Source organism: Aquila chrysaetos, chromosome 17 (genome assembly GCF_900496995.4).
Source record: "Aquila chrysaetos chrysaetos chromosome 17, bAquChr1.4, whole genome shotgun sequence".
Lineage (NCBI taxonomy): Eukaryota > Metazoa > Chordata > Aves > Accipitriformes > Accipitridae > Aquila > Aquila chrysaetos.
The window spans coordinates 9693126-9708463 of NC_044020.1; the positions used below are offsets into that span (position 1 = coordinate 9693126).

At 40.5% G+C, this 15338-nt stretch overlaps 1 protein-coding gene across 5 annotated transcripts in view; it reads right to left on the reverse strand.

Moving 5' to 3' along the window:
* CHRM2 (cholinergic receptor muscarinic 2) overlaps window positions 1-15338 on the reverse strand; it is a 105950-nt gene that overhangs the window by 10795 nt on the left and 79817 nt on the right. For 2 of the 5 annotated variants that reach the window (XM_041118183.1, XM_041118185.1), the window contains exon 1: window positions 11415-11551. The exons of 2 other annotated variants lie outside the window; for them this stretch is intronic. The gene's annotated coding sequence lies outside the window, so the exon portion shown is untranslated. Of the gene's footprint in view, window positions 1-10937; window positions 11019-11414; window positions 11552-15338 lie in introns of those variants that run through there. One more of the 5 variants, XM_041118184.1, reaches the window with a different exon arrangement.

Here is a 15338-nt window from a genome sequence, read left to right on the forward strand (position 1 = left end):
TCATTGAGAAACATTTCCAGTGCAGTAGTTTCTCCCCTCTAAAAAATTCATAGTGCTGAAAATCATTCCCTTCCCTTCTTTGACTAGACAAGGTTTTGGGGCAGAACGGGCTACATGGTACGTGCACTTTTCACCTGGTGTGATGCCGGGTCTTTTTGCAGTGAGTAGTAGTCAGACAGAAGCAGGGCACAGGTGGGTTGACCTGGACCCCCGTTACCACTCGCAAGGAGAAACGTAGTCCGGGCTGGCACGGGCTGGAGTAAACCTTCGCAGAGCATGCTGGCTGCCGTGGTCTGCTTCGCTTTCCTTCATTTACCTCCCTAGCAGTCGCTTGGAAGAGCGAAACAGAGGTCTGATGGGTGAAGTCTGTAAACTGGTTCATCATAAAAGGGAACCGCGGTGAGTGTGAGGAAGCAAAATGATGCCGTTGAAGGTATTCATCCTATTCCATTGCAGACCCTGAGAAGGAGGCCTGCAGAAACAGGAGGGCAAGGAGAAGGGACAAGGACTGCCTGTCACCCTTGGGATCATGAGCCTCAAACAGGAGGTGCTTAGGTATTGCATCCTGCTGACGCTGCTTTCCACTTGCCCTGAGAGGATCCCATCCCTTTGGTGCAGATGAGCCTTGTAGCAATCATTGTAATTTTAAATTTAGAATATATCTCCAACATCTGTCACAAAAGAGACTGCAGCAATGTTGTGTATATTGAAAAAAAATGGCTGATATGCCATGCCTGTCAAAGTTTGTTAGACAAATTCTTCCTCTGTATTGTGCGTATTGCCAAGTTAAATATGGTAAGGATTTAATGGTTTCTTTGAATCCTCTGAAACCATATAAAGGTCAAGACATGAAAGAGGAAACAAACAATCTGTACCTGAAAGTTTTATTTGTGATTTAAATGGGATTACCCAGGAACCTATGTGCATTGCTAGTCTGAGCACTTTCCAGCATTCAACTCTCAAACAAAAGTAAAATATACTTTTTTAACATCTCCTCTTTGATCTAGTTCCTCTCTCGCCCAAACCTATGTAAAATGGATTTGATTTTTGCTGTAGCAATAATAGATTTTTTCCTTTTTTTCCTGAACTGATTTTGATCCTGAACTGCATTGGTTTTGATTGTAAATTCCTTCCTGGCATCATTTAAAGCCACAGTGTTAAAAAAAAAAAAAAAAAAAAAAAAGAGAAACAAAACCCATAAACCCGTGACAAATATACTAGGCATGTTAGTCAGAATTTATTACAGACTTTAAGAGAGATTATAGATTTAGTCTGGGCTTTTGGTAAAAAATACATTTCAGAAAATTCCCAAATACCGGAAGACTAAAATCTTCACCACATGGGTTATCGTCTGCAATCCATTTGAAACCAGAAATATCTTTGCAAAGTGTTACTGCCTCAGTGTGGTCCATTCTTATTTTCATGCACTTTTGTTTTTCTCAATCAACACGTGTCCTACAAAAAAAGATATTCTGTGGGCCTGTCTGGATCTACTTTTCCCCATCTCATCAGGAAGGGTACCTAAGGGCAAAATAAACAATTTCTGCACATTTCTTGAAACAACAAGTAGATCAGAGTCGTAGAGCATTAACAAAAGCAAACTAGCACTGTGCCACTAACAACAATTGAAATAAAGCAAAAATAAAAATACTCCCCCCCAAAACAGCAGGGAACTGTACATGAGTAGGTGGCAGTGCTGGCATCAACATTGCTGCCTCAGTGCTATTGTTAGGGTCTGAGAATTTGCACAGCTATTAACTACATCTTGTTTGCTGCTGCTGTTACAGTCTAAAACTGGTAAATATAGTGCTGTGAGCCCAGCTGGTTTGTATTCAAAATTGCACAAGGAAAAGTATAGGCAGTATAGAAAAAAAAACCCCAAACAACCAATAGTCTCTCTCATTTCAGGAAACAATAAAAAAGAAGCAGTTTTTCCTCAAAGGTCTGGATAATTATGTATTTCTACTATGCTGGTACTACTGTTGTTACTATCACTATTGTTATGCTGATAGTCACCCAGTGGTACTAGGGCACTTAATCTATTATCTTTCTGTAAGTATAGTTTTGGCTGCAGATGTGTCTTTGTTTTTCAGGACCTGTGTAATCGAGAGAGAATTTGCATTCTCTCTTCGGCAGCTGACATCATTACAAGCTAACTTCTGCATCTGAATGCATTGGGCAAACCTGAAAAATATGCTTAGTAGGCTTGGTTTTATCTAACTGGTTCTGATCCACAAAAAGGGATTTTTACCTCCTGGACTAGTGGAAATACTTTCAGTCATGTGTCTCCTTATTCTTGCTAGGATTGTATATAAAGAATCCTTGGTCCCAAACCGGAGAGCAAACAGCCAAGTCTCTTGGTGAAGTTATGGCAAGGCTTTCCTCTGCACTCTCATGGAAACATATGATATGGTTGCCCATATGATAAAAGTGACCGAATACAACGGTCCATGTGATTCCTTCTGAGTCCCACCTGCCATACTGCGCACCTCAGCTTGTCAGAGGTGCTTACACGCTGGAGGGAATTTGCAGAATGGCAATTGAAAAGACAGAGGGTTTCACCACTACATTGCAAGCAAAGTAAATACTTCAGGACACTTTCGCTGTGGAAAGCTAGAACAGAATAGCATATTTTTTCCTCTTTTTCAGGTAAGCTGTGAAGGGGGGGGGGGGGGGGGGGGTGTGTGGAAATCTGGTTAATAAGATCAAAATGATTTTATAACCCAGAAATCAGAGAACAAAGTAATTTTTGGTCTATGGACTATGAAAACCAAAATGGAACTCTTAGTGAATCATCCCACAGTTCTCTCTAGAGGGTTGAGTTAAATGGACAGGATCTCCATCTAGAGGCACAGAAAGGCAGCTACCACATAAAGCAGTCATTTCCAGCAGTAGGATGGCTTCAATATGTGTTGAAAATTTAGATACTTACTTAATCTCTCAGGTGGAGGAGCCCCACATTTTACTATAATTTACATTTTATTATAATTAAGGAGCAGAGATATAATTTGATGAAATTCTGAAACGTTACAGTTAGATATTCTTGTAGCAAACAGTCTGAATACTGAGGTGTAATTAGGCTGGGGCAGCCACTGCACAGACACACATGCTCAGGCCTGAGCTTATCCACTGCCACCAGTATTATTTATTCACCACTTTGGGCATGATCCAACTCAAAGTGTTGTTTCAGAGTAGGTTGTAAATGGGTCAGAAGAGCAGCTGGTGTCATCAAAAGGTGACAAAACTAGGGACTAGCTCATGCCACACTCACATTTAATCAGTGGACCTATGCTGATTTCCACTTGCAGAGGTTATAGGCTAGCTAGAAAAGGGAGATCGAAGTGACAGATTGCAGTAAGTCACTTCTCTTTTCCTCCTTGCACTACACCACTGTTGCTGGAAGTTGACTGAAGCTCCTCTCACCAGTCAACCACAAGACGACAAGTTTTATCTGACTATAACTACCTTCTTCAAGCACTTTAGATAAAATACTCATACCAGAACTCAGACTAAAATTATACCTACCCTCAGCCATAAGAAAGGTTCCCTCAGCAGAAGAGTTATTTAAGCTTCTGTTAAGATTGAATTGAAGATCATTAGATTCCGGGATATATTCTCTGAAGGGACAGTGCTGTGATAGGTAAGTACTCCCTCTGCAGCCCCGCACGAATTGGAGGCACAGTACTTCATTATCCTCGTATCAGCTATCATGCCTGTGCTATTAAATAGGAAAACCTTATGAGAGCTACTCAAAGTCCCTGGGTGACAAGTGGCAAAGCTTGTGAAAGAGGAGAGGGTTCAGAAGGCTGGCTGAAACCAGCTCACAATTTGTTCTGAATACCTGGAGTTAATGCATAACAGAAATGCATCTCTTATTTAAAACATGTACAGGTAGATCTAAAAAAAACCCCAAAACCCAAAAGAAAACAAAAAAACCCCCCAAAACAAAACAAAAAACCACAAACCCACACTATTTCTGTTTTTTTCCTGTTTTAAATGACTTTTTTTCTGCCAAAGCCTGAAGTAATATTGGTGATGAAATAATAATGGAGAACTACAATACAGTACAGGGGGGGTTTCTCAAAGAACTGCTGATTAACCCCCTCAACATGCCAATGAGTGCAGCAAAGATGCTGTGGTATTTCAGTGAATCTCTGCAAATCCCTCCAAGTCATGGAGGTCCTTTAGGGACCCTGAATAAGCCCATGGAGACTCTCACTGTTCCTCAGAGATTTTGCAGCCTTCAGTAGTGTCTGTGACAGGAATATTAACATACTGAGGGCCCAAAGGGACTCTTACTGAAGTTAAAGAAAATCTTTCCTTTTCCCTTGGTTGGAAATAGTGTTAGTACATTGCTTTTATCAGTGATTTCCTTATTCACCCGCTTACGATCTAGCAGACTTACTTGTGATACCTCTAGATCATCCTTGAACCTGCTTTGGAAAGTGCCCAGTTTCTTTACTCAGCAAATGATTTTAAAATTCCTGTTAAGTCCATCATGGTCACCCCTACATGAAGTTCTCAAGAGCTTGAAAATCTAGTCTGTTCTGCTTCTGTGTCCCTTAATCTTGGGGATTTTTACACATCTTCCATCTTACTTAACAGTTTACCAAAGATGTAGATTAGAAGCACAGAGAAGAAAGCTGACTCAGATATAAAAGGAGTTGACTCAAATTCTTTGCAAGAATTTAAGCATATATTGAACTCTAGTTCAAACTTGTTTCTGACAGGGCAGCTAAATCTTTATTTATGCTTGTATTTCTGCAGACCGCGTTTAAGGCGGTGATAGTGAAATAGTGAAAGAACCTAATTAGTTCTTTACCTTACCAGAAAGGAGTGGTACCTAAATTCCCAAATTAGAATCCATATTTCCAAGCACATTCTGCAGTCTGAGAAAGGTTTGTGAAAGATGGAAAGATGCTAACAATACTTAACAAAATGTTTGTAATATGTTTGAAAATCTCAAATGAAGTGTTTGCTATAGCTAATTACAAACATGTTGATCACAACTATGAATGTTTACTGTGAGCCTGCATGATCATCTCCCCTTTTGTGGACAGAGAAACCTCAAAGATTACATATTCCTTGCCAAAGGAAGGAAATATTTATTTAGCAGTTTTTCTGCAGCATTTATGTTCCCAGTTGCTACATTATTATAGGCTCTCTAAGACTCTGACTGTGTTATGTTTCACTAAATGACTGCTACCTACTTTAATTACATAGACTGTAGTTGCAGACTAATTGCATTTTTACTCCACTCCAGGTTTAAGAAATCCGTGTCTAATTCTGGTTCTGATGCATGGCTCCAGATACTGGTCTCAACACGCTGCAATTAACAAGGTAAAATACCTTAGCTTTGCATATGAATAATTCACCATGGCATTAAGAGAAGCCCCTATCCTATGTTAAACTATAATGTAATGTTTAACAAGGTTAACTTAATAACAGGAAACTGGGGGACTTGTCTCTGACCATGTACCTTCTGTTAAAAATATATTCAGCATCACTGGGCCAGGAATACTAAAATGCATAAGCAAATACTCTCAAGCTCTCTGCACATTTTGATTTTTAAAGAGACATTGCAAAGGTTGTTCACATCAAACTTTGACCTCTCTTGCATGTTTGCAAAAAGAAAATATTCAGAACATTTGAAATGCAAGGTTTCAGAAGTGCTAAATGGGATTATTTGAATCCAAATCTATTAAAGCCTGAGAGGCATTAACTAACACAGGATAGAGAAGAGCAGGTGATTATTGTATGCATGGATCTGCACTGTGAGGCATGAAAAGGCTACACCGAATACTGTCCCTAGGTGCAAAGGCTTCAGCTCAGCTTCTCCCTCATGGGAGACAGTTTACTATGATTACTAAACACAAAAACTTATGCCCCTGTCACAGGAACCGCTTGGACATAAGTGTGTAGAGAAAATACTGTTATCCCACAGGGGGCTTTGCAAACTGATCTTGTCACTTTAGCAATGAAGTCTGTGAGATACAATGCTTGCACAGGGTGATGGTGATGAATATACTTGATGTCCCTTGTACTTTTCATTCTAATTCAAAGATGAGTTAAAAAAAAATTAAAAAGAAGAAAGGCTTTTGAGACAAATAGGTTGATTCTGAAATTCAGGCTTCTAGAGACTGTTCTTATATATTATGGCATAGGAACCTCTTTCATGGCGTGGCCGAAGCACCACATCAGCTTCACCAAGACTGTTGCTAGAACTACTTGACTGGCATGAAGTCAGTTGCTCTCCCATTTCTGGTACTGAGGATCTCAAACTGGTTTTATTAATATGCTGAAATTCCGTAATTATGCTGTAGATTACTCTCTACCTTTCTTTGGCAGGCTTATCTTTATTGTCTGCAAGTTTGCCATTTCTGCTTCCTCATCTCAGACCACCTTTCCACAACAAACATGTCTGAGGAGAAAAAGACTACTAACTAGTATATTTTGTTTCCTGACGTTTTATTTTACCCTCGCCTTCTGCAGTGTCACCTACATGGTCCAGTTCTCTCGATCTAATTCTATCTTTACTTAACAACTGTTTAAATTGGGACTTGATGGTAAAGCAAACTTACGGAATATGAAATACTATCTAGATAGGAATACTACCTAGTAATGTACCTAGGGAACAATCTCCTCCATCAAACTGCTGAATCCCTGGGGCGTCATGACTGAGATTAAATCCCTCCCACTGTGCCATGCAACAGCAGCAGAATCACTCAGCAGCGATTGCTGCATTGCAACGTGCCTCCACGCAGCACAAACCTATTTGATGGGCACCAGTACATACCTAAAGATAGACGTATCAGGAGGTGTGGGGCAAAAGAAAAGAGAAAATAATAAATGGGGTGAAAGCAAGAGGGAGGAAATGGGGACAAGACTGAGGTGTGAATGAAAAAGAAAAGAAGTTAATGAGGAGAAAGAAAAAAGAGTGACTGCAAGAGAAACAAGAGTTCTGCATGAGCATTCACCTGGGCTACTTGAATTGTCATGCCTTATTGCCTGTTTTCAGTAGAAATTCCTCACTGACCCTAGTTTCAGTACCTGTCTGTATTATCCCATGCCAGCCCACAGAGGGATCGGCTAGCATTCCTTCACATCTTGTGCATTGAGCAGTATTGTTGAAGCACTGAAGTGGCTTAAAGATCTGAAATCTCACCCCCAGTAGTCATTCAAACATTTACTTTCTTAAATCCTGCTGCCATTCACTAAGACTTGGCCTCCATAACCTCTTTGGAGAAGAGGATGTAAATGATTTTTTCAAAAAGTTACCTTTTTTTCCCTAATTAGGAATTCCAGTCTATTCAATTTTCCTATAGAGATGATTTCTTCCCCTGTAGGTTGCTTTTGTTGTTTCCTGTGCTGTTATCTATGCTGTGGACATGAATTTATTTCCCCCATGCCCTATCATTCTTTTCTTGCTCAGTTCTGCAGCAAAGCCATGACCCTGGGTCTGGGACCATTAGCAATCAATTCCATGATGGGTCTGCCTCCAAAAGGTATGAGATTCAGATAATCAAGTGGGATTCAGATGCTTATCTCCAGGTAAAGCTGGCATTTATCGTAGGGTTCCTATATTTCTGCCTGTGATCCTTGAGGAAGGTAAAATGTTCAAAAAAATAGTAGAAAGAAATTACATAAAGTAAGCAATGAAGGGAAGCTGTGACCGAACTCTGGGGACCCCCGGAGCCTGGTGTCCAGCACACCACGTCCCTGCTCTCTCAGCTGGGAGAGGCACAGCTCAGCGCCATGGAACAGCCACAGCTCTCTGTGAAGTCATGTCTTGGGGATTTGAGTTGTCTTGGTATCTTTTTTTTTGCTGCTTCTGTTTGTATTAGCAAGTACTGCCTCCGCAACTCCTCTCCTTAACAGCGACGCTCCTCCCTCAGACCTTTGCAGTGGCTCTGCTTTAGGGAGAAGCAGGATTTGTAACCTGTGGGACTGGGACAGACCCACATCACTCTTCTTGTTCATTCCCTTTTCATTTTTCCTTGCTGCCTAGTGCAGCACCTGGTTACCCTTCAGTCTCTCTGGTCTTTCTCATCTTGTTCTCCACCTCTCCGCTGCTCAGATCAGTCTTCTGGCTATCACTTTCCTTAGGTCACACTGTATTGTTTTTCTCATCTTCTGGTCTAACAGTTACTACTCGCTTTGCTGGCAGTGCTCAAGTCTCATTTCTCTCAGCACTTTCAACTGCAGAAAGGCAAAAAAAGATTCATGCAGTGTAATACAAACCTCCTAGCAAGTCTAGCAGGAAGCGATGCTGTCCTGACACACTACGGTGCTGCCCTCCCACTCGAGATGGATGTTGGGTGAGGCTGATCAGTGGCTCTACCAGACGACTTACAGAAATACTCCTAACCTTCATCAGCTCTTCTCTGAAGTTTGTGAGAAACTGATATGTCAGTACTGACAGTTCCAAAATCATGAGAGCCAGTTTTGTCCCCTGTTTGAGAATGATCAGTGGGGCAGAGTATCCTTTATATAATATCCTTTATGTAAGAGAAGTAATGAAAATTGTTTTAGGTGAGAAATGCAGAAGACCCGTGAGTGGAGAATCAGGAGACATAACCAGTCAGGAGTGAGGTGTTCTGCTAATCTGTGTGTTTGAATATGAAGTGATTCAGATCCATCTGAGCAGGGATTGTTTTTAGTAAGTATGAAAAGTGGCATATTGTGAGGCTAGTTTGAAGCGATGACCTTATAACAGCAGAGAAGTGGCAGTATATTTTTAACAATGGGAAAGTATCCAATAGTAGCACAGCAATAACAGGGCTGAGAGGAACAGAAGATAGTAAATATACCTAATTTATGCACATATAATAAGCAATTATATTATATATAGAATGTATGCATATGTTCAATTATTTCTTCATAAGCAAATTACACCAACACAGTCACTGCATACAGTAGCAGTGAGACGCCCCAAGTGGGAAGGCAGAACTAGGATGGGAGAACTGATTTTCTCCTGCTGAAGTTTTTGGTTCTCTGCAGCTCACAGAGTTTGAGGCTGAACAAAGCCTCAATAACACCACACTGATTTGCAGATGTCGTGTACCCCAGTCATATATGCCTTGTGATACTCTTTGAGAAGTCTATGGCTCAAAGGCGCATTTCACAGCTCCTTGCTCTCAGTCACTCACACTATAAGCCTGTGACTTCAAAGGGATATCTGAAAGGAAATGTTTGGAGGGAAAAAAAAAAAAGGAAAAAAAAAAAACCAAAACAACAGAGAAAGATTGCCTGCTTGTCTCTTTTTTTTTCTGCTCATGATATAACAGGCTTAAGATACTTTGGTATAACTGCTTCTCAGTGGGTCATTTTTTCCTTCTTCCTTTACAAAGACCACAAAAAGAAATTGGCAGTGAGGAAGAAAACAGCTGTGTGAGCCCAATCCAGATGCTGTCATCTTAGAATGGACTTGTCAAAAAGCAGGCAAGCAACTTTCCATCTCTAAGCAGACTCCTTGGGTCAAGCTGGAATGATGTCCATGATAGTGACTCTCAGACTTTTTCATATCAGGACTTTCAGTAGTAGCATATGCAAAAGCACGTACTGTTCCCTGCTGCATATCCAGTCATAAAGTAAATAAGAAAAGTCTCTGAGGGTTGGTGGTGCCCTTTCAGGCTGTAGGCAACATCACTTAGATGACATTTTCTCTTGTTTCTGAGTGTAAATGTGGTTCAGTTCTAAATTCAGTCTGTTTTAAGGCTTTAAGCATGTTATCCATAACATCAATGTCCTCCACATATATGAAGTCCTGAATGGCTTTCATGAAGTTTCTAAAGTGTATCTTTTACTATATGTAAAGTAGTATTAGATTATTTTGTTTTACATTTTAAATGAGTTAATTTGGATCTGTTTGGTTTAGTCTGTGATATGCAATGCAATCACTTTGAATGTTTGATACCCTGAAAGGCACTGAATAGTTAAAATGCAGACGCTCTTGTTTGTAGAAAGACATAATGGAGGGATTTACAGTCAAGTTAATGTTTAACCTCTTAATCTTTCTAACGTTATGGTTGGAAAATGCCCTTTAAATTTAATTATCTGCTTCTTTACATTTACTACTTTGCAAATGAGCATTTAAAAATGTCAGTCATCTCTCTTTACAGAGATCTATAATAATTTTGTATCCACTCATAATGATGTTGGTCATCCTAAGCAAATGCCACCCAGCCCACTATGCCACTGACAGCATCATTTATTCTCTTCTTAATTGTCTGAGGTTTGCATATCTCAGACCATGTAATTGAAGGCACAGTGTGCTTTCTCCTTTACCCCACCATATATTAGAAGCATTTCAAATCTTAATAGACTATGGTTTTGCATCTCCAGGTAGCAAAAATCTCAGTAACTAATTGGGGATGGGTGGCATTGTCCTGAGAAGAGACTTATTCCAGAAAAATATCTAAATTATTAATGTTTTGACAAATAGAAAATAAATCTCAGGAAGTAACTTAGTATAGATTCTACATAAGATACAAACTATGTCAATACATTATCTATCGTTTCATATCAATTTCTCAAATGTTTGGAAGAGCAGGCAACAGTTTATTATTTTCTTTTCATGGGGGATACTGTGGGGTCTGCTGCTTTTGAAAACAGTTGCCATTTTGACTGTCAGGTGCAACAGGAAGTTGAAAAAGGTATTGATTTAACTATGTGATAAGGCTGGGTCCTGTAGGAATAGATGGCAAGCAAATATTTATCAACACAGAGTCCAATGGTATCCAACACCCTGCCTCCTAATATCAGCTAACACGATCCAGGATGACCACTATTGTCAGGTGGTCAATGGAGAGCGACAGCACAATTACATCAAAAAACAATTGGATATATTCCTGCTTCTCATACTCCTGCATACAGGAGTAAGAGGCTCCATGGGGGCCTCTCTCTGCTGAGACAGAAAGGAAAGTGAAGAGTGGTACCATCGCTGCTTCATTTCCATCAACAATCTTGCTTCTGCTTCTAACACCTGACACAAGGGATGTCTCAGTTATCCACACAGGCTGGAAACAGGCAAGGGACAAAAAAGTGTAAGGGATGTGGAAAAATACAGGACAATTCCTTACTTACACCTTACAGAAGTGTATTAATTCTTTCTTTCATTATCTCCAAGGTAGGTATTGCAAATGCATAATCCATTTAGATTAGAGATAGCACATTTGAATTGCATCACCTGTGCAAAGAAGATCAAGCACCCAAAGATGGCATTCCCAAGTAACACAATTATATCTGGTAATAAGACAAATGTCTTTTCTATCTACTCCTGCTGGGTCTTGTGATTTGCTTAATTTATACCCCATATTTCTGCACAATCTGTTTATAACCAAACATAGTAACACAGTTCATAGTTATTTTCAACTACAGACTTGGTAGAGAGACTAAGAGAACTGGTGTCTTACACTTTTTCTGGGAGAACCTCTTCTTGCTGTCTTGTAGTCTTCACAGGTGAAGGAGGTTTGTTGCTTTACATCAATGGACAGGTTTAGTGCTCCAGATAGCTAGAAACTGATGCAACTTACCTTGAACTAAGCAGAGCCAATATACCTCAGACTCCCATGTGTAAATACACATGGACTTTAAACACAAATAGAAATTTGAGTTTCAGGCATTCTAGCAATTTTGTCATGGACCTGCTGCACATACCTTGCAATACCTTCTGTTCTTTCAATAATAAGAAACTGGGTGGTGTTTGAGAACAAATAAATAGTGATCCAGTCTATTCTGATGCAAAGAGTGTACTGATATTTGGCTGAGAATAAAGACAATGTAGTAAAAAGAAGAAAAGCTCATAGGTTTCATAGTTTCTCTTTTGCAATCTTGTGATGCACACTGTGCTTCTGTGACCAGAAAGTGGTTCAATCTACCTGTGTTTGTTACACTCAGTATAAGAATAAAGCTTATGTAGTAAATTTGGATGAGTGAGCCAAAAGTTTTGGTTTTGCAAGGCTCTCTACAGGAAGTGACAAAAGGTGTGTCTGAAAGACTTACAAGCAAACTGACGAAGACAGTAGCATTAACGATGGGGAATGCCAAGAAGTTTAGTGTTTCACTTTAGATAAACGATAGTTAGGATGTTCATATATGACTTTCTTAAGCCTGTGAATTCAAGACTGCTCATAAGAGTGTGGCATTTCTTGCTCCCAGACAGACAAGACACACAGTTTGGGGCTTCCTCTCTTTCATCACCTTGGAGCCCAGGAAAGGCACGGTGGAAAGTCTCCTGGGAGAGAGCTAAATGAAAGCTCTCTCTCCAGCCTCAAAAGAATATCTTGAATAAGAGCTTGCCATGAATAAATTATGTTTGTCTCACCCTACCCAGGCAGGTTAAACCAGTGTTGAGGTTTAAGAAATGTTTTGAATTCTTGTGAGGTTTTTTTCTAAATGCTTTTGTCAGCTATGAGAGAACCAGCCCACATGATTTTGCCTCGCCAGCCTGAGTGGTTGACACTGTTCTGACTCTGATGGGACTGTTTCCTTCAGAGTGAGAAACTGGTGACACAAGGCAACTACTTGCTAGTGAGATTTCCTTATTTACAGGAGTCCTTTCTGTTTCCCTCACCAGGGCTGAGCACTAACAAAGTCTGTCCCTGGCAGGCACCTCTGTGCCCCAGAAGCCCTCTCCTTGATTTCCACAAAAATCATGTTGAAGCGACATCCACTTCCCCCACTTCCAGCCCAGGCACGGCCTCCCATCACCAGCTCAGCCCTTCAGACTGCAGTTAGGGAAGTGCCTGGCATCGTCTATCTTCCCCCTGTATATTCGGCAACTGGGAGCCTTGGGGAAGGACCTCACTAACCAAGTAGGCTGCTGTGCCCCATCCATTGAGCTTAAAAGATTGCGTCTCACCCCCTTGGCATTAACATAGTTGTTGTTATCTTTGGGGACAATGGGCATCTGCTGGCTAATGGCACCCTTTAGGAACTGTTAGCTCTTGATACCTTGATTTGAACTAAGCAATGTGGTGAGCCACTGTACGGTTTCACAGAATTTATGAGTGAGTTTTAGCTGGGATTGTTTCTGGAGCAGCTGGGCAGTGCCCAATACAGCAGGGTCCTTACCCTGTCTGAAGCCTTGTGCCATAACAAAGGTATCAATTAGGGAATAATTGTGTTCATAACAGGCAAATCATAAAATCATAGCAAAGCTGTATGGAGAGAACTTCTGGTCTCCAAAAAGCTGCAAATGTACTTCTCTTAAAGTAAGTTTAATTACAGTTCTTAAAAGCATCCATTACTTGTCTGTTGAGTACTTTTAGCAGGTTAGACTTTGTTATTTGTACAGTTTCACTCAGATTATTACTTATTTGGGCAACAGCTACTCTCCAATAATTCCCTCAGTTCCTATTTGCACTGTGGCAAACATATCAGCTGGGCAGAAGAGGCAATTTTGAACAAGTACCTGTGAGGAACTTTCAGCATAACCCAACCAGCACAGCTAGCTAAGCAGCACAGCCCATCTCCTGCTACTTTGAGAATATTCTGAAGATACCTGCATGCCTTTTTCTCTTACAGGACATACATAAGAAGTCTGTGAACAAAAAAGCAAGTGCATCCCAGGGTCAGATATCTCTGGCATCTGCTCTTTCACAGAGCAGGAAGGTTCTCTTGTGCATTGGGTACCTGATCCTACCCGGCTCAGCTGACACCATCCTAATTCAGTTATTGTTTCCTTCCTTTTAAGGAAAGGAGTTGAGTGTTTTCCTTCCTTCCTTCCTCTTACAACCTGGACCCTGATGCTTTATTCCTATTGTGTTGTCTTGGTTATCTCCTTTTGTCCTCCTATTTTTGTTCGAGGAGCTGTTATATCACCAACAGTGACAGCAGCTATGCCAGAAAATACAAAAGGCAGTTAGGGCTATATTTATGTTCTATTGTAGTTTTGTTATTTCCTATCCTTTTTGTTCTTTACTGCTATATTTCTTGGTATAGTTGATCTGTATTACATTTTTGTCTGTTTATCTGTCTTCTTGTCATGGCGCACACAAGGGTTTTGCACAGAACTGTGAATATTAGACAAAGGACAGTAAATTCAATATAATCCAAATTATACGGGCTAATCAACAATAACCAGTGTTTCTGTCACAAAGTGCACACTCGTTGAATGTGCAGTGTCTCCGATGTCTCTTCCTCTATATTGTTTGGTTTTGAGATTCAGAGAATTAATCTGAGCTCCCTCTGTAACTAACAGAGCTATCTATTCATGACAAAAATGCACAGATATTTGCTTGTGTTAGATTCCCTTCATCTGCTCTGCAAACATGCTACTTTTGTGCAGTTTTATATTCTTAAGAATGAATTAAATATCAGGCTGCTCATGAAAACAGCAGCCACTGGGAGGATATTACAGAATTTTCATGAAGTGAGTTGTGAATTTCCACACTTCAGCATTGGCAGGGGAAGCCTGACTTGGAGAGCGCTGAGAGCAGGGGTCTACTGTATAGGCCACATTACTCATCCAAACTCCAATTTCAGAGTCTGAAATCCCATGGTAAATTGCTCCAAAAAAAAAATCAATAGGTCAAAAGCCCTGTGTATGCCAAAGGCAAAACTTCTGTTGCTTTTGGTAGGTTCATGACTTTTCTGCAAAAAAAGGAAAAAACCAGGATTGGTGTCTGGGGACTAGTCCCAGTTCATTGTTTTATTGGATTCTTCTGTTCCCTGCTGTAAACTGTCCCGGGATCAGGCTTGCTATTCATCACTTAGGAGAAAAGTCTGTCTCCGGTACCCCTCTGTAACATTCAGAGTGCCCAGCCAAGCGTTTCCTCCTTCTGAAGGACAACGCTTCCCTTTTCTCCCCTTAGCACAGGGTCATGCAAAACTACCTGGGGCTGTGACTGTTGCCAGGCAGTTGGCACACATAATTTATTGCAAAACACATCTGCAAAGTGTAACATTGGGTTCATGGTTGGAGCCTGATGGGTTTCTGAGTATCCCAGAGCTGTAGGTGCAGTCTGCTTTAAAGAGTTTTTTCCAAGTGTGTGTACAGGAGAGTGCTTCCCCACTTTTAAGCACCTGGTGCAGTTTGCCCAACACATTCTCTTTATGGCTAGATTGATTTCTATGTACATAACCATTTTAAGTTCATAAAGTAACATGGAATCCTTAACTGATAAAAGCACTTTGTAAATGACAGAGGCTAGGAAAAGTATCATAACAAAGAGCATAGTAATAATTATGAACAGCCACGAAAAGCAACAGAACAACTGAGGAATAAAATCCCATCTTTGCCATTCACCTATTCTACGGAGGAGATGTGGATAACAGACATTCATTCCTTTATATACTGGAAATTAAAACTGTGGAAATAGCTGCAGCAAGAAGAG